Source organism: Oncorhynchus masou, chromosome 17, assembly GCF_036934945.1.
Source record: "Oncorhynchus masou masou isolate Uvic2021 chromosome 17, UVic_Omas_1.1, whole genome shotgun sequence".
Lineage (NCBI taxonomy): Eukaryota > Metazoa > Chordata > Actinopteri > Salmoniformes > Salmonidae > Oncorhynchus > Oncorhynchus masou.
This window is the reverse complement of record NC_088228.1, coordinates 3,446,583-3,474,070: the sequence shown is the minus strand read 5'-3', so window position 1 is coordinate 3,474,070 and position 27,488 is coordinate 3,446,583. Positions and strand designations below refer to the sequence as shown.

At 42.2% G+C, this 27,488-nt stretch overlaps 1 pseudogene; it reads left to right on the top strand.

Moving 5' to 3' along the window:
• Positions 1 to 25,898, top strand: part of LOC135558083 (piezo-type mechanosensitive ion channel component 2-like) — a 243,148-nt pseudogene extending 217,250 nt beyond the window's left edge.
• The last annotated feature ends 1,590 nt before the right edge of the window (positions 25,899 to 27,488 follow it).

The following is a 27,488-nucleotide window of genomic DNA, read 5'->3' as shown; positions in this document are numbered from 1 at the left end:
CCCATCACTGTAGCTTGGTCTATCCAACGGTAAGAACAGTTCCCCATCACTGTAGCTTGGTCTATCCAACGGTAAGAACAGTCCCCCATCACTGTCCAAGACTAGTAGAGTAGAATAGAGTAGTGTAGAGCAGTATAGAGTAGAGTAGTGTAGAGCAGTATAGAGTAGAGTAGAGCAGTATAGAGTAGTGTAGAGCAGTATAGAGTAGAGTAGAGCAGTATAGAGTAGAGTAGAGCAGTATAGAGTAGAGCAGAGCAGTATAGTAGTGTAGAATAGTGTAGAGTAGAGCAGTAGAGTAGAGCAGTATAGTGGAGTAGAGTAGAGCAGTATAGTAGGGTAGAGCAGTATAGTAGTGTAGAGGAGTAGAGTAGTATAGTAGAGTAGAACAGTATAGTAGTGTAGAGTAGAGCAGTATAGTAGAGTAAAGCAGTTTAATAGAGTAGAGTAGAGTTGAGCAGTATAGTATTTTGGGGTAGAATAGAGCAGTATCGCAGAGTAAAGCAATATAGTAGAGTAGAGTATAGGAGAGCAGTATAGTGGTGTAGAGTAGAGTAGAACAGTGTAGAGTAGAGCAGTAGAGTAGAGGAGTATAGCAGTGTAGAGTAGAGTAGTATAGTAGAGGAGTAGATTAGAGGAGTAGAGTAGAGGAGTATAGTAGAGTAGAGTAGAGTAGAGTAGAGCAGTATAGTAGTGTAGAGTAGAGGAGTAGAGTAGAATAGAGCAGTATAGTAGTGTAGGGTTGTGCAGTAGAGCAGTATAGTAGTGTCGAGTATAGCAGTATTGTAGGGTAAAGTAGAGCAGTATAGTATTGTAGGGTAGAGTAGAGCAGAGCAGTATAGTGGTGTAGAGTAGAGGAGAGCAGTAGAGTAGAGGAGAGCAGTGTAGTAGAGTAGAGCAGCAGAGTATAGTAGAGTAGAGCAGTATTGTAGAGCAGTATAGTATTATAGGGTAGAGTAGAGCAGTATAGTATTGTAGAGTAGAGCAGTATTGTAGAGCAGTATAGTAGAGCAGAGCAGTATTGTAGAGCAGTATAGTAGTATAGAGCAGTATAGTAGTGTAGAGCAGTATAGTAGAGTAGAGCAGTATAGTAGAGTAGAGTAGAGCAGTATTGTAGAGCAGTATAGTAGTGTAGAGTAGAGCAGTATAGTAGTGTAGGGTAGAGTCGAGCAGTATTGTAGGGTAGAGTAGAGCAGTATAGTAGTGTGGTGTAGAGGAGAGGAGAGCAGTATAGTAGATTAGAGCAATATAGTAGAGAAGAGTAGAGTAGAGCAGTATTGTAGAGCAGTATAGTAGAGTAGAGAAGTATAGTAGTGTAGAGTAGAGCAGTATAGTAGTGTAGAGCAGTATTGTAGAGTAGTGTAGGGTAGAGCAGTATAGTAGAGTAGAGGAGAGCAGTATAGTAGAGTAGAGGGGAGCCGTAGAGGAGAGCAGTATAGTATAGTAGAGCAGTATAGTAGAGTAGAGTAGAGCAGTAGAGTAGAGGAGGGGAGAAGAGAGCAGTATAGCAGAGTAGAACAGTAGAGTAGTGTAGGGTAGAGTAGAGCAGTAGAGGAGAGGAGAGGAGAGCAGTAGAGTAAAGTAGAGCAGTATAGTAGAGTAGAGCAGTATTGTAGAGTAGAGTTGAGGAGAGCAGTATAGTAGAGTAGAGGAGAGCAGTATAGTATAGTAGAGCAGTATAGTAGAGTAGAGTAGAGGAGAGTGGTATAGTAGAGTAGAGGAGAGCAGTAGAGTAGAGTATAGCAGTATAGTAGAGTAGTGTAGAGTAGAGCAGTATAGTAGTGTAGAGTAGAGCAGTATTGTAGAGTAGAGTAGAGCTGTGTAGTGTAGTAGAGTAGAGTAGAGTAGAGCAGTAGAGTAGAGTAGTGGAGAACAGTATAGTAGAGTAGAGCAGTATAGATGAGTAGTGTAGAGTAGAGCAGTATAGTAGAGTAGAGGAGTATAGTAGATTAGAGTAGAGCAGTATAGTATGGTAGGGTATAGTAGAGTAGAGCAGTATAGTAGTGTGGTGTAGTGCAGTAGAGTAGAGCAGTAGAGTAAAGTAGAGCAGTAGAGTAGAGTAGAGTAGAGCAATATAGTAGTGTAGAGCAGTAGAGTAGAGTAGAGTCAATCAGTATAGTAGAGGAGAGCAGTATAGTAGAGAAGAGAAGAGTAGAGTAGAGCAGTATGGTATTGTAGGGTAGAGTAGAGCAGTAGAGTAGAGCAGTAGAGTAGAGCAGAGCAGTATAGTAGTGTAGAGTAGAGTAGAGCAGTATAGTAGAGAAGAGTAGAGTAGAGCAGTATAGTAGAGTGGAGCAGTATAGTAGAGAAGAGTAGAGTAGAGCAGTAGAGTAGAGTAGAGCAGAGCAGTATAGTCGTTTAGAGTAGAGTAGAGCAGTATGGTATTGTAGGGTAGAGTAGAGCAGTAGAGTATAGGAGAGCAGTAGAGTAGAGCAATATAGTATTGTAGGGTAGAGTAGAGCAGTATAGTACAGTAGAGCAGTAAAGTAGAGTAGAGCAGCATAGTAGAGTAGAGCAGTATAGTAGAGTAGTGTAGAGTAGAGCAGTATAGTAGAGAAGAGTAGTAGAGTAGAGCAGAGCAGTATATTAGAGTAGAGCAGTATATTAGAGTAGTGTAGAGTAGAATAGTAGAGTAGAGCAGAGCAGTAGAGTAGAGCAGTAGAGTAGAGCAGAGCAGTAGAGTAGAGCAGTATAGTAGTGTAGATTAGAGCAGTATTGTAGTGTAGAGTAGAGCTGTAGAGTATAGCAGTATAGTAGAGTAGAGCAGTATAGTAGTGTAGAGTAGAGCAGTAGAGTAGGGTTGAATAGTATTGTAGAGCAGAGTAGAGCATTATAGTAGTGTAGAGGAGAGGAGAGCAGTATAGTAGTGTAGAGTAGAGAAAAGAGCAGTATAGTACAGTAGAGTTTAATAGTATTATAAAGTAGAGCAGTATAGTAGTGTTGAGTAGAGTTGAATAATATTATAGAACAGGGTAGATCATTATAGTATTATAGAGTAGAGGAGAGTAGAGCAGTATAGTAGTGTAGAGTAGAGTAGAGAAGAGAAGTATAGTAGAGTAGAGTAGAGTAGAGTAGATAAGTATAGTATTGTAGAGTAGAGCAATATAGTAGAGTAGTGCAGTATAGTAGAGTAGAGTATAGCAGTATCGTATTGTAGAGTAGAGCAGTATAGTAGAGCAGTAGAGTAGAGTAGTAGAGCAGTATAGTAGAGCAGTATAGTAGTGTAGTAGAGCAGTATAGTAGAGCAGTATAGTATAGCAGTAGAGTAGTAGAGCAGTATAGTAGTGCAGTAGAGTAGAGCAGTAGAGTAGAGTAGTAGAGCAGTAGAGCAGTATAGTAGAGCAGTAGAGTAGAGCAGTATAGTAGAGCAGTATAGTAGAGTAGTAGAGCAGTATAGTAGAGCAGTAGAGTAGAGCAGTATAGTAGAGCAGTAGAGTAGAGCATTAGAGTAGAGCAGTATAGTAGTAGAGCAGTAGAGTAGTAGAGCAGTATAGTAGAGTAGTAGAGCAGTATAGTAGTAGAGCAGTAGAGTAGTAGAGCAGTAGTAGCAGTAGAGCAGTAGTAGCAGAGCAGTAGAGTAGTAGAGCAGTATAGTAGTAGTAGTAGAGCAGTAGTAGTAGAGCAGTATAGTAGAGCAGTAGAGTAGTAGAGCAGTATAGTAGAGTAGTAGAGCAGTATAGTAGTAGAGCAGTAGAGTAGTAGAGCAGTATAGTAGAGTAGTAGAGCAGTATAGTAGTAGAGCAGTAGAGTAGTAGAGCAGTATAGTAGGGTAGAGTAGAGGAGAACAATCAAATGGCTACCTGGACGATTTGCATTGACCCCCCCCCTCCACTTTTTAATACACTGCTGCTACTCACTGTTTATTATCCATTGTCTATATATAGTCACTTTACCCCTACCGACATGTCCAGTACCTATCAGGGCACAAGGCGAGACACAGGAGGCAGAAGGTTGGAGTCTTAGATGTTTATTGATCCAAAAAGGAGTAGGCAAGATAATTGGTTGTGGGCAGGCAAAAGGTCGAAACCAGTTCAGAGTCCAGGAGGTACAGAGTGGCAGGCAGGCTCGAGGTCAAGGACAGGCAGAATGGTCAGGCAGGCTCAAGGTCAAGGACAGGCAGAATGGTCAGGCAGGCTCGAGGTCAAGGACAGGCAGAATGGTAACGCAGGCTCGAGGTCAAGGACAGGCAGAATGGTCAGGCAGCCTCGAGGTCAAGGACAGGCAGAATGGTCAGGCAGGCTCGAGGTCAAGGACAGGCAGAATGGTCAGGCAGGCTCGAGGTCAAGGACAGGCAGAATGGTCAGGCAGGCTCGAGGTCAAGGACAGGCAGAATGGTCAGGCAGGCTCGAGGTCAAGGACAGGCAGAATGGTCAGGCAGGCTCGAGGTCAAGGACAGGCAGAATGGTCAGGCAGGCTCGAGGTCAAGACAGGCAGAATGGAGGTGGGAAGGACAGGCAGAATGGTCAGGCAGACGCAGATGGTCACAGAGTTCAGATCAAAACAGGCAAAGGTCAAAACCGGGAGGACTAGTAAAAAGAGAAGAGTAAAGGGGCGTGGGAAAACACACGCTGGATTGACTTACAGAGAGACATGCAAGGGATAAATACACTGGTACAGAGAGACAGGAAACACAGGGATAAATACACTGGTACAGAGAGACAGGAAACACAGGGATAAATACACTGGTACAGAGAGACAGGAAACACAGGGATAAATACACTGGCACAGAGAGACAGGAAACACAGGGATAAATACACTGGCACAGAGAGACAGGAAACACAGGGATAAATACACTGGCACAGAGAGACAGGAAACACAGGGATAAATACACTGGTACAGAGAGACAGGAAACACAGGGATAAATACACTGGCACAGAGAGACAGGAAACACAGGGATAAATACACTGGGACAGAGAGACAGGAAACACAGGGATAAATACACTGGTACAGAGAGACATGAAAGAGGGATAAATACACTGGTCCAGAGAGACAGGAAACACAGGGATAAATACACTGGTACAGAGAGACAGGAAACACAGGAATAAATACACTGGATAAATACACTGGCACAGAGAGACAGGAAACACAGGGATAAATACCCAGGGATAAATACAGAAAGACAGGAAACATAGGGATAAATACACTGGTAGAGAGAGGACAGGGAAACACAGGAATAAATACACTACAAAGAGGGGGAATAAAAACAAGCGACACCTGGAGGGGGTGGAGACAATAACAAGGACAGGTGAAACAGATCAGGGTGTGACAGTAATAGTGAAACAATCTAAACTATGAAATAACACATATGGAATCATGTAATAACCAAAATAGATTTTACATGATTCTATGATTCCATGTGTTATTTCATAGTTTTGATGTCTTCACTACTTCACTACAATGTAGAAAATAGTATTTTAAAAAATAAAGAAAACCCTTTGAATGAGTAGGTGTGTCCAAACCTTTGGCTGGTACTGTACATGAGATTAACCTGTACCCCCACACATTGTGTGTCCAAACCATTTGGCTGTATATAGCCTCCACATTGACTCTGTACTGGTACCCCTGTATATAGTCTCCACATTGACTCCTCGGTACACCCTGTATATTAATTGACTCTGTACCGCTACCCCTTGTATATAGCCTCCACATTGACTCGGTACCCCTGTATATAGCCTCCACATTGACTCAGTACCGGTACCCCCTGTATATAGCCTCCACATTGACTCTGTACACCCCTGTATATAGTCTCCACATTGACTCTGTACCGGTACACCCTGTATATAGCCTCTACATTGACTCTGTACTGGTACCCCTTGTATATAGCCTCCACATTGACTCTGTACCCCCTGTATATAGCCTCCACATTGACTCCCTGTATATATTGACCTCGGTACACCCATTGACTCTGTACCGGTGACCTCTGTATATAGCCTCCACATTGACTCTGTACCGGTACCCCCTGTATATAGCCTCCACACTGACTCTGTACCGGTACCCCCTGTATATAGTCTCCACATTGACTCTGTACCGGTACCCCCTGTATATAGCCTCCACATTGACTCTGTACCCCCCTAGCCTCCACATATAGCCTCCACATTGACTCTGTACACATTGAGTACCCCCTGTATATAGCCTCCACATTGACTCTGTACCAGTACCCCTGTATACAGCCTCGTTATTTTTGCTCTTTAGTTTTTTAGTGTATGTGGAAGGACCACCAGAGGGCAGGCTGGACTCACGGATAGTAGCCCAACATGTGAGTCAAGGGGACCTGAGGCAGTTAAGCACAGTTGATGCTGTACTAATGACCTATTATCTTTTCCCTTCAAGATAGAGGAGGGAACCAGCAAGAGGGAGGAAAAACCTCTCTCTGGAAGATGGCTACCAAGAGAGGGAAGCTAAACACGAAGAGCCATTAAGACGGTGACGAACCCGTGACCTTTGACGTAGTTTAAAGATAATCGTGTTGTGTTCCTGTTTCATCTGGAGAAGAAGATGTGTGTTGTTCCTTGGGAGATTCTCATTGATTGTGTTGGAGTGTTGTGTATTGACAGATATCCCTCAATAGAGAAGTGTGTTCGATCAAGAAAACCTACTCCTGACTCGTTTATTTAACCTTTCCTCTTTAGAGTGACGCTAAATGACTTGGTCCGCTCACATTTAGTTTATTTAGTGAATATTTTTTATAAAGAACTCTTATTTTTCTTTAAAATGTGTGTACCGTTGACACCAGGCCATGGACTCAGCATGACGCAACAGGATCTGGGATTTTGTCGGGCCAGGCAATGTTTTTCCACTGTGTGGTTGTCTGCCGCAATAGAGATGCCGTTCTGCACACCACTGTTGTACAGTACCGTTATTTACCTGTTAGTGTGCACGATTCTTGCCTTTCTCCTTTGACCTCTCTCATCAACGAGCTGGTTTTAGCCACAGGACTCTGCCGCTGACTGGATGTGTTCTGTTTGTCTCACCTTTCTCGGTAAACCCCGCACACTGTCGTGCGTGAAAAGGCCAGGAGGCCGTTTCTGAGATACTGGAACTGACACATCTGTCACGAACGACAATGTCACTTAGGTCACTAGTTTTGACTCAGATTCAATCCAACAGTAACTGAATGTCTCGATGCCTGTCTGCCTGCTTTATATAGCAAGCCATGGCTGTATATAGCAAGCCATGGCTGTCTGTTGGAGCTAACCATTTTGGTAAACTGCGTGGTGTACCTAATAAACTGGCCACTGAGTGAGTATCTTTTCATAAACACAATGTGACTCCAAGAGACAGATTGGAATGTCCGACTGAAATACGGGACAAATCAGAATGAGTGGTGTTTGAATTTGTTAAAGTGCAGGACATGATTGTTTGGTTGTGGGACAGAGGGACACAATGCAGAACTGTCCTGTGTAATCTGGGACATGTGGTCACCCTACCTTCACCAAAGCAGTCATTCTGAGTGCAGGTTGTGGTGATAAAATATAGGAATTACTAATCACTTCACAAACCACCATATCGTGACTCGCAGGTCTGACGTGGCCCATGAGCCAGGATTTTCAGACCACAATGTCAAGGATAACTAGGCCCTAACTAAAGCCTGAGGATAACTAGGCCCTAACTAAAGCCTGAGGATAACTAGGCCCTAACTAAAGCCTGAGGATAACTAGGCCCTAACTAAAGCCTGAGGATAACTAGGCCCTAACTAAAGCCTGAGGATAACTAGGCCCTAACTAAAGCCTGAGGATAACTAGGCCCTAACTAAAGCCTGAGGATAACTAGGCCCTAACTAAAGCCTGAGGATAACTAGGCCCTAACTAAAGCCTGAGGATAACTAGGCCCTAACTAAAGCCTGAGGATAACTAGGCATTGATTAAACTCTGAGGATAACTAGGCCCTAACTAAAGCCTGAGGATAACTAGGCCCTAACTAAAGCCTGAGGATAACTAGGCCCTAACTAAAGCCTGAGGATAACTAGGCCCTAACTAAAGCCTGAGGATAACTAGGCATAAAGCCTGATTAAAGTCTGAGGATAACTAGGCCCTAACTAAAGCCTGAGGATAACTAGGCCCTAACTAAACTGAGGATAACTAGGCCCTAACCTGAGGATAACTAGGCCCTAACTAAAGCCTGAGGATAACTAGGCCCTAACTAAAGCCTGAGGATAACTAGGCCCTAACTAAAGCCTGAGGATAACTAGGCCCTAACTAAAGCCTGAGGATAACTAGGCCCTAACTAAAGCCTGAGGATAACTAGGCCCTAACTAAAGCCTGAGGATAACTAGGCCCTAACTAAAGCCTGAGGATAACTAGGCCCTAACTAAAGCCTGAGGATAACTAGGCCCTAACTAAAGCCTGAGGATAACTAGGCCCTAACTAAAGCCTGAGGATAACTAGGCCCTAACTAAAGCCTGAGGATAACTAGGCCCTAACTAAAGCCTGAGGATAACTAGGCCCTAACTAAAGCCTGAGGATAACTAGGCCCTAACTAAAGCCTGAGGATAACTAGGCCCTAACTAAAGCCTGAGGATAACTAGGCCCTAACTAAAGCCTGAGGATAACTAGGCCCTAACTAAAGCCTGAGGATAACTAGGCCCTAACTAAAGCCTGAGGATAACTAGGCCCTAACTAAAGCCTGAGGATAACTAGGCCCTAACTAAAGCCTGAGGATAACTAGGCCCTAACTAAAGCCTGAGGATAAAGGCCCTAACTAAAGCCTGAGGATAACTAGGCCTAACCCTGAGGATAACTAAAGCCTGAGGATAACTAGGCCCTAACTAAAGCCTGAGGATAACTAGGCCCTAACTAAAGCCTGAGGATAACTAGGCCCTAACTAAAGCCTGAGGATAACTAGGCCCTAACTAAAGCCTGAGGATAACTAGGCCCTAACTAAAGCCTGAGGATAACTAGGCCCTAACTAAAGCCTGAGGATAACTAGGCCCTAACTAAAGCCTGAGGATAACTAGGCCCTAACTAAAGCCTGAGGATAACTAGGCCCTAACTAAAGCCTGAGGATAACTAGGCCCTAACTAAAGCCTGAGGATAACTAGGCCCTAACTAAAGCCTGAGGATAACTAGGCCCTAACTAAAGCCTGAGGATAACTAGGCCCTAACTAAAGCCTGAGGATAACTAGGCCCTAACTAAAGCCTGAGGATAACTAGGCCCTAACTAAAGCCTGAGGATAACTAGGCCCTAACTAAAGCCTGAGGATAACTAGGCCCTAACTAAAGCCTGAGGATAACTAGGCCCTAACTAAAGCCTGAGGATAACTAGGCCCTAACTAAAGCCTGAGGATAACTAGGCCCTAACTAAAGCCTGAGGATAACTAGGCCCTAACTAAAGCCTGAGGATAACTAGGCCCTAACTAAAGCCTGAGGAGGATAACTAGGCCCTAACTAAAGCCTGAGGATAACTAGGCCCTAACTAAAGCCTGAGGATAACTAGGCCCTAACTAAAGCCTGAGGATAACTAGGCCCTAACTAAAGCCTGAGGATAACTAGGCCCTAACTAAAGCCTGAGGATAACTAGGCCCTAACTAAAGCCTGAGGATAACTAGGCCCTAACTAAAGCCTGAGGATAACTAGGCCCTAACTAAAGCCTGAGGATAACTAGGCCCTAACTAAAGCCTGAGGATAACTAGGCCCTAACTAAAGCCTGAGGATAACTAGGCCCTAACTAAAGCCTGAGGATAACTAGGCCCTAACTAAAGCCTGAGGATAACTAGGTTAATTAAAGCCTGAGGATAACTAGGCCCTAACTAAAGCCTGAGGATAACTTAACTAAAGCCTGAGGATAACTAGGCCCTAACTAAAGCCTGAGGATAACTAGGCCCTAACTAAAGCCTGAGGATAACTAGGCCCTAACTAAAGCCTGAGGATAACTAGGCCCTAACTAAAGCCTGAGGATAACTAGGCCCTGAATAAAGCCCTAACTAAAGCCTGAGGATAACTAGGCCCTAACTAAAGCCTGAGGATAACTAGGCCCTAACTAAAGCCTGAGGATAACTAGGCTCTAACTAAAGTCTGAGGATAACTAGGCCCTAACTAAAGCCTGAGGATAACTAGGCCCTAACTAAAGCCTGAGGATAACTAGGCCCTAACTAAAGCCTGAGGATAACTAGGCCCTAACTAAAGCCTGAGGATAACTAGGCCCTAACTAAAGCCTGAGGATAATAACTAAAGCCTGAGGATAACTAGGCCCTAACTAAAGCCTGAGGATAACTAGGCCCTAACTAAAGCCTGAGGATAACTAGGCCCTAACTAAAGCCTGAGGATAACTAGGCCCTAAACTAAAGCCTGAGGATAACTAGGCCCTAACTAAAGCCTGAGGATAACTAGGCCCTAACTAAAGCCTGAGGATAACTAGGCCCTAACTAAAGCCTGAGGATAACTAGGCCCCCTAAACTAAAGCTAACTGAGGATAACTAGGCCCTAACTAAAGCCTGAGGATAACTAGGCCCTAACTAAAGCCTGAGGATAACTAGGCCCTAGCTAAAGTCTGAGGATAACTAGGCCCTAACTAAAGCCTGAGGATAACTAGGCCCTAACTAAAGCCTGAGGATAACTAGGCCCTAACTAAAGCCTGAGGATAACTAGGCCCTAACTAAAGCCTGAGGATAACTAGGCCCTAACTAAAGTCTGAGGATAACTAGGCCCTAACTAAAGCCTGAGGATAACTAGGCCTAAAAGGATAACTAGGCCCTAACTAAAGCCTGAGGATAAACTGATTAAAGTCTGAGGATAACTAGGCCCTAACTAAAGCCTGAGGATAACTAGGCCCTAACTAAAGCCTGAGGATAACTAGGCCCTAACTAAAGCCTGAGGATAACTAGGCCCTAACTAAAGCCTGAGGATAACTAGGCCCTAACTAAAGCCTGAGGATAACTAGGCCCTAACTAAAGCCTGAGGATAACTAGGCCCCACTAAAGCCTGAGGATAACTAGGCCCTAACTAAAGCCTGAGGATAACTAGGCCCTAACTAAAGCCTGAGGATAACTAGGCCCTAACTAAAGCCTGAGGATAACTAGGCCCTAACTAAAGCCTGAGGATAACTAGGCCCTAACTAAAGCCTGAGGATAACTAGGCCCTAATTAAAGCCTGAGGATAACTAGGCCCTAACTAAAGCCTGAGGATAACTAGGCCCTAACTAAAGCCTGAGGATAACTAGGCCCTAACTAAAGCCTGAGGATAACTAAAGCCTGAGGATAACTAGGCCCTAACTAAAGCCTGAGGATAACTAGGCCCTAACTAAAGCCTGAGGATAACTAGGCCCTAACTAAAGCCTGAGGATAACTAGGAGCCTGAGGATAACTAGGCCCTAACTAAAGCCTGAGGATAACTAGGCCCTAACTAAAGCCTGAGGATAACTAGGCCCTAACTAAAGTCTGAGGATAACTAGGCCCTAACTAAAGCCTGAGGATAACTAGGCCCTAACTAAAGCCTGAGGATAACTAGGCCCTAACTAAAGCCTGAGGCCCTAACTAAATAACTAGGCCCTAACTAAAGTCTGAGGATAACTAGGCCCTAACTAAAACTAAAGCCTGAGGATAACTAGGCCCTAACTAAAGCCTGAGGATAACTAGGCCCTAACTAAAGCCTGAGGATAACTAGGCCCTAACTAAAGCCTGAGGATAACTAGGCCCTAACTAAAGCCTGAGGATAACTAGGCTAAAGCCTGAGGATAACTAAAGCCTGAAGGATAACTAGGCCCTACCACTGAGGATAACTAGGCCCTAACTAAAGCCTGAGGATAACTAGGCCCTAACTAAAGCCTGAGGATAACTAGGCCCTAACTAAAGCCTGAGGATAACTAGGCACTAACTAAAGCCTGAGGATAACTAGGCCCTAACTAAAGCCTGAGGATAAAGGCCCTAAAGCCTGAGGATGACTAGGCCCTAACTAAAGCCTGAGGATAACTAGGCCCTAACTAAAGCCTGAGGATAACTAGGCCCTAACTAAAGCCTGAGGATAACTAGGCCCTAACTAAAGCCTGAGGATAACTAGGCCCTAACTAAAGCCTGAGGATAACTAGGCACTACCACTGAGGATGGATCACTCTCCAACACTATCTTACGTCATCATAGTGGGCAGCTGAACACAGTATACTGGAAGCACTCGGTTTGTTATTTTAACTAAGGCATAGCCAGTCTTTGTTAAACATAAATACCGAACTTGTTTTTGCATGGATTCCACGACACGGTTAACTTTTAACAACTAGGTCCGCTATTTCTTCACCCGTAATCCTGCTTAACAGACAGGTTAAAGTCTGCTTGAAAAGAGCCGCTAACCTAGCTAAACTGCTAACGTTAACCATCAAGCTAACGAAGTTAGTCCCAGATCTGTTTTCTAATGGAGCCCTCTTTGTCTGGAGAGGTCAATGAATGATTCCAGTGCTGTAGCATCTGTATCTACTACGCTTTGTTTCAGGGCAAACTGGATCACTTAGAGTTCCAATGCGGCAGGATCTGTGTCTTCTACGCTTTGTTTCAGGACAAACTGGATCACTTAGAGTTCCAATGTGGCAGGATCTGTATCTTCTAAGCTTTGTTTCAGGACAAACTGGATCACTTAGAGTTCCAATGTGGCAGGATCTGTATCTTCTAAGCTTTGTTTCGGGACAAACTGGATCACTTAGAGTTCCAATGCGGCAGGATCTGTGTCTTCTACGCTTTGTTTCAGGACAAACTGGATCACTTAGAGTTCCAATGTGGCAGGATCTGTATCTTCTAAGCTTTGTTTCGGGACAAACTGGATCACTTAGAGTTCCAATGTGGCAGGCTCTGTATCTTCTAAGCTTTGTTTCAGGACAAACTGGATCACTTAGAGTTCCAATGCGGCAATAGTTTACTTGCCAAGGATTACAGGCTTGAGGTGACTTCCTTGATCATGGAATTCTTACCTTTTCTACACCGTTGGCTGGTCGGCGTTCACGCATGTTGAATGCATCTCCGTCTTGTCGTTTGTCGTTATCCGACTGGCCGGTGTTGCCCGGAGTTTGTTCGCCAGAGGAGCCATCTCCTGCCTCTCCTCCCCCATTTGATAGCGGAGTCGAAGGAGAAGAGCATGACAATCAACGATGGTCGCATGTCACGAGCCATGGAAGCCGAAGACAGCGGCCTGCCGCAAAGCAGCCTACTCTCCCAGCGAGAGGCCCAGAGAGGATACAAACAACAAATAGTTTCGCCGCCCTATAGAGCCTGATCCTCCTGCACCTTTTTCGCTGGGGGTGCAGCAGGCAACAGGAGTAGGTGTCACACACACTTGGGAGAACCATTTTTCTGGAGGCAGAGTTCTTGTAGAAAATGCCTGGGGATGGTCTCTGAACAGTGGGGGGGGGGGGCTTAATTAGCCTCTGGATTTGGGTGGGATAGGCTGGGAGAGACTCCTGCCATTATTGGGCTCAAAGGCTTTGACACCTCTCACTTCACACCTCAGTGGTAATTGAAGTTGTCTGTCCTAGCAGGCTTGGCAGCCTGAATTTAGCGTTCAGTCCCCATAAAGTAAAATATAGCATTGTAATGTACTTTATTTTTTATTTTTCATCTTGGCTTCCAAAATAGCATCAAACCAAACATTACTCACTCAGTTCCAGGTTGGATGGTGTCCTCAGGTCTCTGCTGTTTGTTTGCCAGAGCACCCGCTGTATATCTTGGAAAAAGGAATCCTCGGTAGTAGGAATCCTTCCAGGTAATTTTGCCAAAATCAGGTTGTAGGTTTGGAGTTTTGATCTGGGGTGAAGGTTATGCTGTGGAGGATAGCATCCTGTATATGTCCCTGCCAAAAAATCCAAGTTTATCTAACTCCAAATCTATCTTTTTATAAAAACATGCTGAAAAATGCAGGAGCTCACGTGCAGCTGTGTCTCTCTCTCTCCCTCTGGAATACAAATAAAAAGTACTGATTAGTAGAGTTTAGTAGAATAGTAGGGATTAGTTGAGTAGAGTTTAGTAGAGTAGAGTAGGGATTAGTAGAGTTTAGTAGAGTAGGGATTAGTTGAGTAGAGTTTAGTAGAGTAGTAGGGATTAGTAGAGTTTAGTTAGTAGGGATTAGTAGAGAAATTAGTAGAGTAGAGTAGAGATTTAGATTAGAGTTTAGTAGAGTAGAGTAGATTAGTAGAGTTTAGTAGAGATTAGTAGAGTTTAGTAGAGTAGAGTAGAGATAGAGATTAGTAGAGATTAGTAGAGTAGAGTAGGGATTAGTAGAGTAGAGTTTAGTAGAGTAGAGATTAGTAGAGTAGAGTTTAGTAGTGTAGAGTTGAGATTAGTAGAGTTTAGTAGAGTAGAGTAGGGATTAGTAGAGTAGAAATTAGTAGAGTAGAGTAGAGATTAGTAGATTAGAGTTTAGTAGAGTAGAGTAGAGATTAGTAGAGTTTAGTAGAGTAGAGTAGAGATTAGTAGAGTTTAGATTAGTAGAGTAGAGTTTAGAGTAGGGATTAGTAGAGTAGAGTTTAGTAGAGTAGAGTAGAGATTAGTAGAGTTTTAGAGTTTAGTAGAGTAGAGTAGAGATTAGTAGAGATTAGTAGAGTAGAGTAGGGATTAGTAGAGTAGAGTTTAGTAGAGATTAGAGTTTAGTAGTGTAGAGTTGAGATTAGTAGAGTTTAGTAGAGTAGTAGGGATTAGTAGAGTAGAAATTTAGTAGAGTAGAGATTAGTAGGATGAGTAGAGTAGAGATTAGTAGAGTTTAGTAGATTAGAGTTTAGATTAGTAGATTAGAGTTTAGTAGATTAGATTAGTAGAGTAGAGTAGGGATTAGTAGAGTAGAGTTTAGTAGAGTAGAGTAGAGATTAGTAGAGTAGAGATTAGTAGAGTAGAGTAGAGATTAGTAGAGTAGAGTAGGGATTAGTAGAGTAGAGATTAGTAGAGTAGAGTAGAGATTAGTAGAGTAGAGATTAGTAGAGTAGAGATTAGTAGAGTAGAGATTAGTAGAGTAGAGATTAGTAGAGTCGAGATTAGTAGAGTAGAGGTTAGTAGAGTAGGGATTAGTAGAGTAGGGATTAGTAGAGTAGAGATTAGTAGAGTAGAGATAGAGTTTAGTAGTAGAGTAGAGATTAGTAGAGTAGAGTAGAGTAGAGATTAGTAGAGATTAGTAGATTAGGATTAGAGTCGAGGTTAGTAGAGTAGAGATTAGTAGAGTAGGGATTAGTAGAGTTTAGGATTAGTAGAGTAGAGATTAGTAGAGTAGAAATTAGTAGATTAGTAGTAGATTAGAGTTTAGTAGATTAGTAGAGTAGAGATTAGTAGAGTAGAGATTAGTAGAGTAGGGATTAGTAGAGTAGAAATTAGTAGAGTAGAGATTAGTAGAGTAGAGATTAGTAGAGTAGAGTAGAGATTAGTAGAGTAGAGATTAGTAGAGTAGAGATTAGTAGAGTAGAGATTAGTAGAGTAGAGATTAGTAGAGTAGAGATTAGTAGAGTAGGGATTAGTAGAGTAGGGATTAGTAGAGTAGAGGTTAGTAGAGTAGAGAATAGTAGAGTAGAGATTAGTAGAGTAGAGTATAGTAGAGTAGAGATTAGTAGAGTAGAGTAGAGTATAGTAGAGATTAGTAGAGTCGAGATTAGTAGAGAATAGTAGGGATTAGTAGAGTAGAGATTAAGAGTAGAGATTAGAGTAGAGAATAGTAGAGATTAGTAGAGTAGAGATTAGTAGAGATTAGTAGAGTAGAGAAGGGGTTAGTAGAGTAGAGATTAGTAGTAGGGATTAGTAGAGTAGGGATTAGTAGAGTAGAGATTATAGTAGATTAGAGTAGAGATTAGTAGAGTAGAGAATAGTAGAGTAGAAATTAGTAGAGTAGAGAATAGTATAGTAGAGATTAGAAGAGTAGAGATTAGTAGAGAATTAGTAGAGTAGAGAATAGTAGAGTATAGTAGAGTAGAGATTAGTAGAGTAGAGATTAGTAGAGTAGGGATTAGTAGAGTAGAGGTTATAGTAGAGAATAGTAGAGTAGAGTAGGGAATAGTAGAGTAGAGAATAGTAGAGTAGAGAATAGTAGAGTAGAGAATAGTAGAGTATAGTAGAGAATAGTAGAGTAGAGTAGAGAATAGTAGAGTAGAGTAGAGAATAGTAGAGTAGAGAATAGTAGAGTAGAGAATAGTAGAGTAGAGAATAGTAGAGTATAGTAGAGAATAGTAGAGTAGAGAATAGTAGAGTAGAGTAGAGAATAGTAGAGTAGAGAATAGTAGAGTAGAGAATAGTATAGTAGAGTAGAGTATAGTAGAGTAGAGAATAGTAGAGTAGAGTAGAGAATAGTATAGTAGAGTAGAGAAGAGTAGAGTAGAGAATAGTAGAGTAGAGATAAAAGGATCTTTATTTTCTCAGCCATACAGATTCATTTTAGTCACATAAATGTGTCATGTTACTTTTTGGCTTTATAATCTCCTAAGCCTGTTTGAGATGAGAAATGATCTGACCATTTCAATCAGGAACCTGACTCTGGGAGCGAAGGCTGAGTTTGCGACTGGGAAGAAAGTGACGTTCCTGGATGATGCGACCAAACTGGAGCTGAGCCTAATGCTCAACGGGACCAGACGAGACAGAGTGTGAGTGTACTTTCTATTTATTTGTCAATTAATTTAAAAATATACATATAGATATATATCAAACTACTTTTATTCTATAGCTTGAATCAGGAGTTGAAACAATAATGAAGCTCATTGTCTCTGTTTTGGAGAAATATAACCACTTTCAAAATTGGAACAATGTTTTAAGCCTATGCAGTGTTTGTTTACATTTACGTTGTTTACAAACATATATTTTGGGGTTCTGATGAAGTATGACGGTTGAATTAAGCTCATGAGGCATTTATACCGTAAAACTTTAACGTTGAGTCTGAAAAAACATTCTGTTCCTTTTAGACAGGCAATGGCACACATTTTAGCAAATAAACGTTTGTTTCACATTAATGCCGGGTCTAAATGAACTATTTACGAGGTCACCATTAATTACCATGAATTGTTTGAGGTTTCATGTTTGATTTGTTACATTCAGTGTTGGAAAAAGTACCCAAATGTCATACTCAAGTATAAGGAAAGATACCTTAAAAGAAAATGACTCAAGTAAAAATGAAAGTCACCCAGTAAAATACTACTTGAATAAAAGTCTAAAAGTATTTGGTTTTAAATATACAAGTATAAATCATTTCAAATTCCTTATCGTGATCTCTTCGTGCGCCAATCCCGTTAATGGGATTGATTTGACAACACCCAGTGAAATAGCAGCGCGTCAAATTCAAAAACAGAAATACTCATAATAATAATTCATAAATCATACAAGTGTTAAACATCGGTTTAAAGATTAACTTCTTGTTAATCCAGCCACAGTGTCAGATTTCAAAAAGGCTTCACGGCGAAAGCAAACCATGCTATTATCTGAGGACAGCACCCCATCAAACAAACACATGAAAATCATACTTCAAACCGCCAGGCGCGACACAAAACTCAGAAATAGTTCAGATTTCCCTTCACTGAAAAACAGTCCTAGACCATTATTCCTCCTCCACCAAACTTTACAGTTGGCGCTATGCATTCGACCAGGTAGCGTTTTCATGGCATCCGCCAAACCCAGATTCGTCCGTCGGACTACCAGATGGTGAAGCGTGATTCATCACTCCAGAGAACAGGTGTCCACTGCTCCAGAGAACAGGTGTCCACTGCTCCAGAGAACAGGTTTCCACTGCTCCAGAGAACAGGTTTCCACTGCTCCAGAGAACAGGTTTCCACTGCTCCAGAGAACAGGTTTCCACTGCTCCAGAGAACAGGTTTCCACTGCTCCAGAGAACAGGTGTCCACTGCTCCAGAGAACAGGTTTCCACTGCTCCAGAGAACAGGTTTCCACTGCTCCAGAGAACAGGTGTCCACTGCTCCAGAGAACAGGTTTCCACTGCTCCAGAGAACAGGTTTCCACTGCTCCAGAGAACAGGTTTCCACTGCTCCAGAGAACAGGTTTCCACTGCTCCAGAGAACAGGTTTCCACTACTCCAGAGAACACGTTTCCACTGCTCCAGAGAACAGGTTTCCACTGCTCCAGAGAACAGGTTTCCACTGCTCCAGAGAACAGGTTTCCACTGCTCCAGAGAACAGGTTTCCACTGCTCCAGAGAACAGGTTTCCACTGCTCCAGATAACAGGTTTCCACTGCTCCAGAGAACAGGTTTCCACTGCTCCAGAGAACAGGTTTCCACTGCTCCAGATAACAGGTCTCCACTGCTCCAGAGAACAGGTTTCCACTGCTCCAGATAACAGGTTTCCACTGCTCCAGAGAACAGGTTTCCACTGCTCCAGATAACAGGTTTCCACTGCTCCAGAGAACACGTTTCCACTGCTCCAGAGAACAGGTTTCCACTGCTCCAGAGAACAGGTTTCCACTACTCCATAGAACAGGTTTCCACTGCTCCAGATAACAGGTTTCCACTGCTCCAGAGAACAGGTGTCCACTGCTCCAGAGAACAGGTTTCCACTGCTCCAGAGAACAGGTGTCCACTGCTCCAGAGAACACGTTTCCACTGCTCCAGAGAACAGGTTTCCACTGCTCCAGATAACAGGTTTCCACTGCTCCAGAGAACAGGTTTCCACTGCTCCAGATAACAGGTTTCCACTGCTCCAGAGAACAGGTTTCCACTGCTCCAGAGAACAGGTTTCCACTGCTCCAGAGAACAGGTTTCCACTGCTCCAGAGAACAGGTTTCCACTGCTCCAGATAACAGGTTTCCACTGCTCCAGAGAACAGGTTTCCACTGCTCCAGATAACAGGTCTCCACTGCTCCAGAGAACAGGTTTCCACTACTCCAGAGAACACGTTTCCACTGCTCCAGAGAACAGGTTTCCACTGCTCTAGAGTCCAATAGTGATGAGCCATGTAAACCCCAAACAGTTATTGTGCTGACGTTGCTTCCAGTCCACATACTTTTGTGTGTAATAGCGTAACATATTTCATCTAATAAGCTGCATGCAATCTCGAGTCATAGTGGGAGGACCACGATATGATGGTTATTATATTAATATTTGCACATTAAAGCGTTTCCTCCGCCATTTCTCACATAATGAATTTTTACTGGCACAAAAAGATCTCACCTTGTCCAGCATATGTTATCTTGTCGACATTTGGAAAGTTTACCGAAAAAATTGCTGTTTCCATCAGGCCTTTTGTGACATTTTGCGTCCAACCTACACTACTCGCATAAAAAGGTTGGAAGGAAACCTGGTTACTGTGTGTAAATGATAACAGGTTAGTGCAGGAAATTAAGAAATTGATTAAATTGCTGAAAGTAAATGCTGGAATTAAACAATTAACTATGAGCAAATGAGCAAAAGCTGTGTGCATTAAGGAAATAGACGACTGGCTCAAATAGAAGCCTGTCTTTAAAACCTCTTGAGACTAGGGGGCAGTATTTTGATGTTTGAATGAAAAACGTGCCCAGAATAAACTGCCTATTTCCCAGGCTCAGAAGCGAGAATATGCTATTAATTTCCAAAACTGTCAAACTGTGAGTATAACAGAACTGATATTGCAGGATAAAACCTGGGGAAAATCCAACCAGGAAGTGCTGTTTTTCTGAAACCTCTCTGTTCCATTGCAAGCCTGTCCTCCATTTAAAGGGATATCAACCACATTCCTTTCCCTATGGCTTCCACAAGGTGTGAGCAGTCTTTAGACATAATTTCAGGCTTTTATTCAGAAAAAATGAGCGAGAATGATCACATCGCGTCAGTGGATAGCTAGGTGTCCCCAGATTTGTGCAAGCGCGAGCGCCTGGAGCGAGACCTTTTCTCTCTCTCTCTCCTATTGAAAAGGCTACCGTCCGGTTGAAATATTATCGATTATTTATTGTAAAAACAACCTGGGGATTGATTATAAAAAACGTTTGACATGTTTCCACAAACTTTATGGATACTGTTTGGAATTTTCATCTGCCCGTAATGACCGAAAGAGCCTGTGGATTATTAAACAAAACGGAGGTTTTTGGATATAAAGAGAATCTTTATCGAACAAAACGAAAATGTATTGTGTAACTGGTAGTCTCGTGAGTGCAAACATACGAAGATCATCAAAGGTAAGAGATTAATTGTATTGCTTTTCTGACTTTCGTGACCAATCTACTTTGCTGCTAGCTGTTTGTAATGTTTTGTCTGCTGAGAGAGCTGTCCTCACATAATCGCATGGTTTGATTTTATCGTAAAGCTTTTTTGAAATCTGACACGTCAGATGGATTAACAACAATCTAAGCTGTGTTTTGGTATATTGCACTTATGATTTCATGAAAATTAAATATTTTTAGTAATTTAATTTGAATTTGGCACTCGAAAATGATCCCGCTAAAGGGATAGGTGCGCCAAGATTAATAAGCGCCTGCTCAGTGATTTACGCAAATAAAGGCCCAGGCTATTAATTGAAGTTTTACGGCATGTTATATTCTGATTACACCAAACATTAGGAACCCATTTTCCTCAGAACAGCCTCAGTTCGTCAGGACTCTACAAGGTGTCTTAAGCATTACACAGGGATTCTGGCCCATGTTGACTCCAATGCTTCCCACAGTTGTGTAAAGTTGGCTAGGTGGTGGACCATTCTTGATAAACACAGGAACCTACCCTGCTCAAAGGCACTTAAATATTTTGTCTTGCCCATTCACACTCTGAATGGCACAGATACACAATCCATGTCTCAATTGTCTCAAGGCTTAAAAATCCTTCTTTAACTGGTCACCTCCCCATTCAACTACACTGATTGAAGTGGATTTAACAGGTGACATCAATAAGGGATCACAGCTTTCACCTGGATTCACCTGGTCAGTCTACGTCATGGAAAGAGCAGGTGTTCTTAATGTGTTGTGTACTCAGTGTATATAATTTATTTATAAATCCCCAAAAAATGGATGTCATAAGTATTCTAGCTTTATAAACTTAATCTGACATATTTCTCTATGTCATAACTGTTGTTAATAACAAACAGCCTGTTGTGTTCTTCTGTTACCAGGGTGATAAAAAACGTCTTCCCGCGGTACCTCCGAGCCCCTAGTGACTCCGAGGCCAAGCCAATAGAACAACTGTATAAAGGTAAAGCAGCATTTAAACACCGTGTGAATCACACCCTGATATTTTGTGTGTGTGTGGGGGGGGTCTCTATTGAGGGCACGCGCTTGGGAGTCCAAGAATAAAGATGGTGTCTAAGAATAAGGATGCCATTTAAACTGTAAACATGCATTACCTTTCCATGTGGCGTGAACACAGCCAGTATTTTCATCTGATTGTCAAACCAAATCACTTCAAAAAGCAGGCTACCTGTGCATGTTCGTCCACTCCAAAATAATTCCAGCATCCAAACTGCATGTGTACTTGTGCATGCATGTAAATAGACATCTGTTACAAAACACCTGAAGTGTTCCTAGTGACATTCAGCTATTGAGTAGGTCTATATTGAGTAGGTCTATATCGATTAGGTCTATATCGATTAGGTCTATATCGATTAGGTCTATATCGAGTAGGTCTATATCGAGTAGGTCTATATCGAGTAGGTCTATATCGAGTAGGTCTATATTGAGTAGGTCTATATCGATTAGGTCTATATCGATTAGGTCTATATCGATTAGGTCAATATTGACTGAGGTCTGACAAATTTATCGTTTTTGTAGTCTGAAAAGTCAGGACACCTGACATGGGATTAGGTCTATATCGAGTAGGTCTATATCGATTAGGTCTATAACGACAGGTCTATCGATTGTCTATATCAATTAGGTCTATTTCGATTAGGTCTATATTGACTGATGCGTATGACATGATGGTCACCCTGACAAATTTAATGTTTTTGTAGCCTGAAAAGTCAGGACACCTGACATGGGGCTAAAACTGTCCCGGAAAAAACGTGATGAACCACACAGTGAACCTACGAGACTAGACGACAGTGTGTATGACATGATGGTCACCCTAACACACAGTCAACACACAGTGAACCTACTAGACTAGACGACAGTGTGTATGACATGATGGTCACCCTAACACACAGTGAACCTACTAGACTAGACGACAGTGTGTATGACATGATGGTTACCCTAACACACAGTGAACCTACTAGACTAGACGACAGTGTGTATGACATGATGGTCACCCTAACACACAGTGAACCTACTAGACTAGACGACAGTGTGTATGACATGATGGTCACCCTAACACACAGTGAACCTACTAGACTAGACGACAGTGTGTATGACATGATGGTCACCCTAACACACAGTCAACACGCAGTGAATCTACTAGACTAGACGACAATGTGTATGACATGATGGTCACCCTAACACACAGTCAACACGCAGTGAATATACTAGACTAGACGACAATGTGTATGACATGATGGTCACCCTAACACACAGTCAACACGCAGTGAACCTACTAGACTAGACGACAATGTGTATGACATGATGGTCACCCTAACACACAGTCAACACGCAGTGAATCTACTAGACTAGACGACAATGTGTATGACATGATGGTCACCCTAACACACAGTCAACACGCAGTGAACCTACTAGACTAGACGACAATGTGTATGACATGATGGTCACCCTAACACACAGTCAACACGCAGTGAACCTACTAGACTAGACGACAATGTGTATGACATGATGGTCACCCTAACACACAGTCAACACACAGTGTCAACACGACAGTGAACATGATGGTCACTAGACTAGACAACAATGTGTATGACATGATGGTCACCCTAACACACAGTCAACACGCAGTGAATCTACTAGACTAGACGACAATGTGTATGACATGATGGTCACCCTAACACATAGTCAACACGCAGTGAACCTACTAGACTAGACGACAATGTGTATGACATGATGGTCACCCTAACACACAGTCAACACGCAGTGAACCTACTAGACTAGACGACAATGTGTATGACATGATGGTCACCCTAACACACAGTCAACACACAGTGAACCTACTAGACTAGACGACAATGTGTATGACATGATGGTCACCCTAACACACAGTGAACCTACTAGACTAGACGACAGTGTGTATGACATGATGGTCACCCTAACACACAGTCACACACAGTGAACCTACTAGACTAGACGACAATGTGTATGACATGATGGTCACCCTAACACACAGTGAACCTACTAGACTAGACGACAGTGTGTATGACATGATGGTCACCCTAACACACAGTCAACACGCAGTGAACCTACTAGACTAGACAACAATGTGTATGACATTCACCCGACCATTTCGGTTCATGTAACAGGATGTTGGGAAGAGTGGTCTGTTTTGTCTTGAGGAAGGCTTGACAGGGCCGCTGTCAATTACAGAATGTGTAAATCTTGGCCTGGAATGTCATGAGTTATCCACTCGTGGGCTCAACAACACAACAAAACGTTCAATCTAATGCTTTGGAATAAAGGCTTTTTTTATTTTTTTTAAATCAAGGACTCACGGCGAACAAATGGAGCAAATGAGGAAGTCAAAAGGAAAATGGATGCATAAAGGAGCTCAAATTCATCTCTACTGAATGGACAGCGTGTCATATAGAAATAAATGGACTAAACCATGACAGAGAGATGGGGGTGTTCCTTTCATCTGGAGGCTTTTATTTTCACATTTACCACTGTAAAACATATTTACCACTGCATTGTAAACAAATACCCTGACTAGACGACAATGTGTCGGGTGCCGTCTTTCGGACGGGACGTTAAACGGGTGTCCTGACTCTCTGAGGTCATTACAGATCCCATGGCACTTATCGTAAGAGTAGAGGTGTTAACCCTGGTGTCCTGGCTAAGTTCCCAATCTGTCCCTCAAACCATCACGGTCACCTAATCATCCCCAGCTTACAATTGGCTCATTCAACCTAACCCCCTCCTCTCCCCTGTAACTATTCCCCAGGTCGTTGCTGTAAATGAGAACGTGTTCTCAGTCAACTTAACTGGTAAAATAACGGATAAATAAAAAAAATATAGAAGAAAGATTAAATTAGCATTATTTAGAGACCCTCAAAGTTGGACTATTGTTACATTTATGTTGGGGAGTGGTCTGTTTTGTCTTGAGCCCCCCCCCCCCTGTTTACATTTTAGTCATTTAAGCAAACACTCTTATCCAGAGCAACTTACAGTCATGAGTGTATACATTCTTTATATGGGTCCCCTAGTGTTGCAAACTCCATGCTATACCAACTGAGCCACCACCTCAATACACGTTTACACTAGTCAAATATACAAAAAAACAAGACAGTCTATCTTTATATCTGAATATCATGATCGTGGTGTTTGTAATGTTTTTTTTTTGTTGTCAATCAATTTACTGTGTTATCGTTTTGTGTTACTGTGTATGTTGTCAATCGTAATCTTTTGAAGCCAAAACCTTTCCACATTGTGCGGACAACAACAAGAAAATGCTAATTCTGCTCCGTCTCCTCTAGAGCATTAAATACAAGATGTTATTTTATTCTATTTTGTTCTATTTTATTATATTATATTTCATCCTATTCATTCAGAGGTGTATATGAACATTAAAAACAATATTTTATTTTATTGTAGCCAAAACCTTTCCACATTGTGCGGACAACAACAAGAAAATGCTAATTCTGCTCCGTCTCCTCTAGAGCATTAAATACAAGATGTTATTTTATTCTATTTTATTATATTATATTTCATCCTATTCATTCAGAGGTGTATATGAACATTAAAAACAATATTTTATTTTATTGTAGCCAAAACCTTTCCACATTGTGCGGACAACAACAAGAAAATGCTAATTCTGCTCCGCCTCCTCTAGAGCATTAAATACAAGATGTTATTTTATTCTATTTTGTTATATTTTATGATATTATATTTCATTCTATTCAATTCCAGAGAAGGTGTACATGAGCATCACTTTGGCGTTGGAGCGTTCCCATAACGACTCAGCGGAGGTCCAGGAGTGGTGGATCGTGAACCAGACAGATCCGGGACAGATCAGCGTTCGTAGGCCCAAGCACCTGTACGACGCTGGGCTGGAGCTCTATGTCTTCAGTGACCAGGTCAGCCCTCCTAGTCTGGGCTTCCTGGCTGGATATGGGTGAGTAGACTACAATAAACAGAACATAGTGTAGGATGGAATGGCATAATATAGCATAGCATCACGTCACACATGTATGTATCGGCTCCTGTAAGCCATCCGCTAACCATGCAGTAGCTTGTGTCCATCCCATCACATAGCAGACAGGCCCTGTAGTGCAGGTGTACCAGTCAATTTGTATGTATTTTTTATTTAACCTTTATTTAACCAGGTAGGCTAGTTGAGAACAAGTTCTCATTTACAACTGGGACCTGGCCAAGATAAAGCAAAGCAGTGCGACACAAACAACAACAGAGTTACACATGGAATAAACAAACATACAGTCAATAATACAATAGAAAAAGCAATGTACAGTGTGTGGAAATGAGGTAAGAATTGGGAGTTAAGGCAATAAATAGGCCAATAGTGGCAAAATAATTACAATTTAGCAGTTAAACACGGGAGTGATTGATGCGCAGATGATGATGTGCAAGTAGAGATACTTACTCCAACATAGATAGTCAAGTCAAGTAACCATCGATGGTGAATAAGAAAACGTATACTCTGTACTGTGCTGTGTATAATGGGCATAAGTACATTAACTAAGTATGTATGGATCTTTCCCTCCAGGATCATGGGTCTGTACGCCTCCGTGGTGCTCGTCATCGGTAAGTTCGTCCGTGAGTTCTTCAGCGGTGTCTCCCACACCATCATGTTCGAGGAGCTGCCCAACGTAGACCGCATCCTGAAGCTCTGCACCGACATCTTCCTGGTCCGAGAGACGGGAGAGCTGGACCTGGAGGAAGACATGTACGCTAAACTCATCTTCCTCTATCGCTCGCCTGAGACTATTATCAAATGGACCAGGGACAAGACTCAGTGAGCCTGGGTGTATAGGGTAGTTATCCATTAACGTGGATAGAAGTTTAACAGTGTTTCTCAACCACTGACTCGTCCGTGAATACTTGACCAGTCTCTGGGACGTTGATGTTACTGACTGACCTGAGAACTATTCTTAAGTGTTATTGATTTTTATGTAAGAAAGGAAGGAAGGACCAAAGCTTGTCGGTCCCTGTTGAGAAAACGTTTGAGAAAACGGTTGAGAAACACTGCCTTAGAACACAATTGCTAAAATAACGTGAACGAGGCGTCAGGAAACAATGAAAATTAGGACAAAGAATGGGGGTCTTCACTGAGAGGACATATGGGTGAGGTTAAATATGATCTACAAAGCACTAGTGGTATGAGCTTCAAATACTGGCCTGACTATTCTACTTTCGACCAATGATGTGTCAAATACTACAAGTAACTCCCTGTCCCTGTATCGTCCCTCGTCTTATCCCGACAGCAGTGTGGATGATACAGGTCAGTGTTTTAAAAAGGGCTTCCCACCAATGGATGATAACCATGAAAATGACCTTACACAGGATTGGTCGGTTTAAATTTCCAACCTTTTCGTGATTGTGCAATATTATAGAGCTCTTCGTCATGTCCCCCCCCATTTTGAAGGATGTTTTCATTGAGACGGCCATTTTGAAAGATGTTGTCATTGCTACATACGAGACGGCCATTTTGAAAGATGTTGTCATTGCTACATACGAGACGGCCATTTTGAAGGATGTTGTCATTGATACATACGAGACGGCCATTTTGGAGGATGTTGTCATTGATACATACGAGACGGCCATTTTGAAGGATGTTGTCATTGTTCCATACGAGACGACCAAGATTGCAGGTGACTACGCCATCTTGTTAATGTCTAAAACAGAGAGCCTTGCCTTATTTAGTGTGTTTGTATGAGAAACCTGTGTTAATGATTTCTCAGGAAAGGACAAGAGTTGTTGTTTCATCAAGAAAGGTTTCACTTTTACTCAATGTAATGTTTAGAGTATAGATACTTTAATATGTTGTTTTGGTAGCTAATAGACGGTTGAATTGATTTACCTACTTAAAGATCATAAAAAGATGAGAATAATATCAAATAATATAATAATATAATATAAAAACAAAACTGTGATAGATTCAAGATTGATGTTGGTCTATTTCCTGTTGGTCTATTTCCTAGTATGTATATTAGCCGGGGGGGGGGGGGACTGTCTGTAAGTAATTGAGAAGAAGAACATGTTCTTTATCCAAATTGAAACCCGTTTCCAGTATGTTTTTATCAAGGTCCATATAAGGATCTGGTCAAAAGTAGTTCACTGAATATTAACGCATCTTTTGACCAATGGGTACAATGATATGTTAATTGTGTAGATAGTCAGATCTTCTCCTGATTGAGTACTGGCACCTCTTATAGAATATTGTCTTGTACCGGCACCTATATATAAAGATTACCGGGCACCTAAACATGAGTACTTACATGTATTGCAATCAAGTTCAAGCGCTAAATACAGGCTCTGTTCAGGATATAGCTGCTATTAGATCATGTTATTTTCCTGTTCTCTCTGGCTCCAAGGACACATTTAGAGAG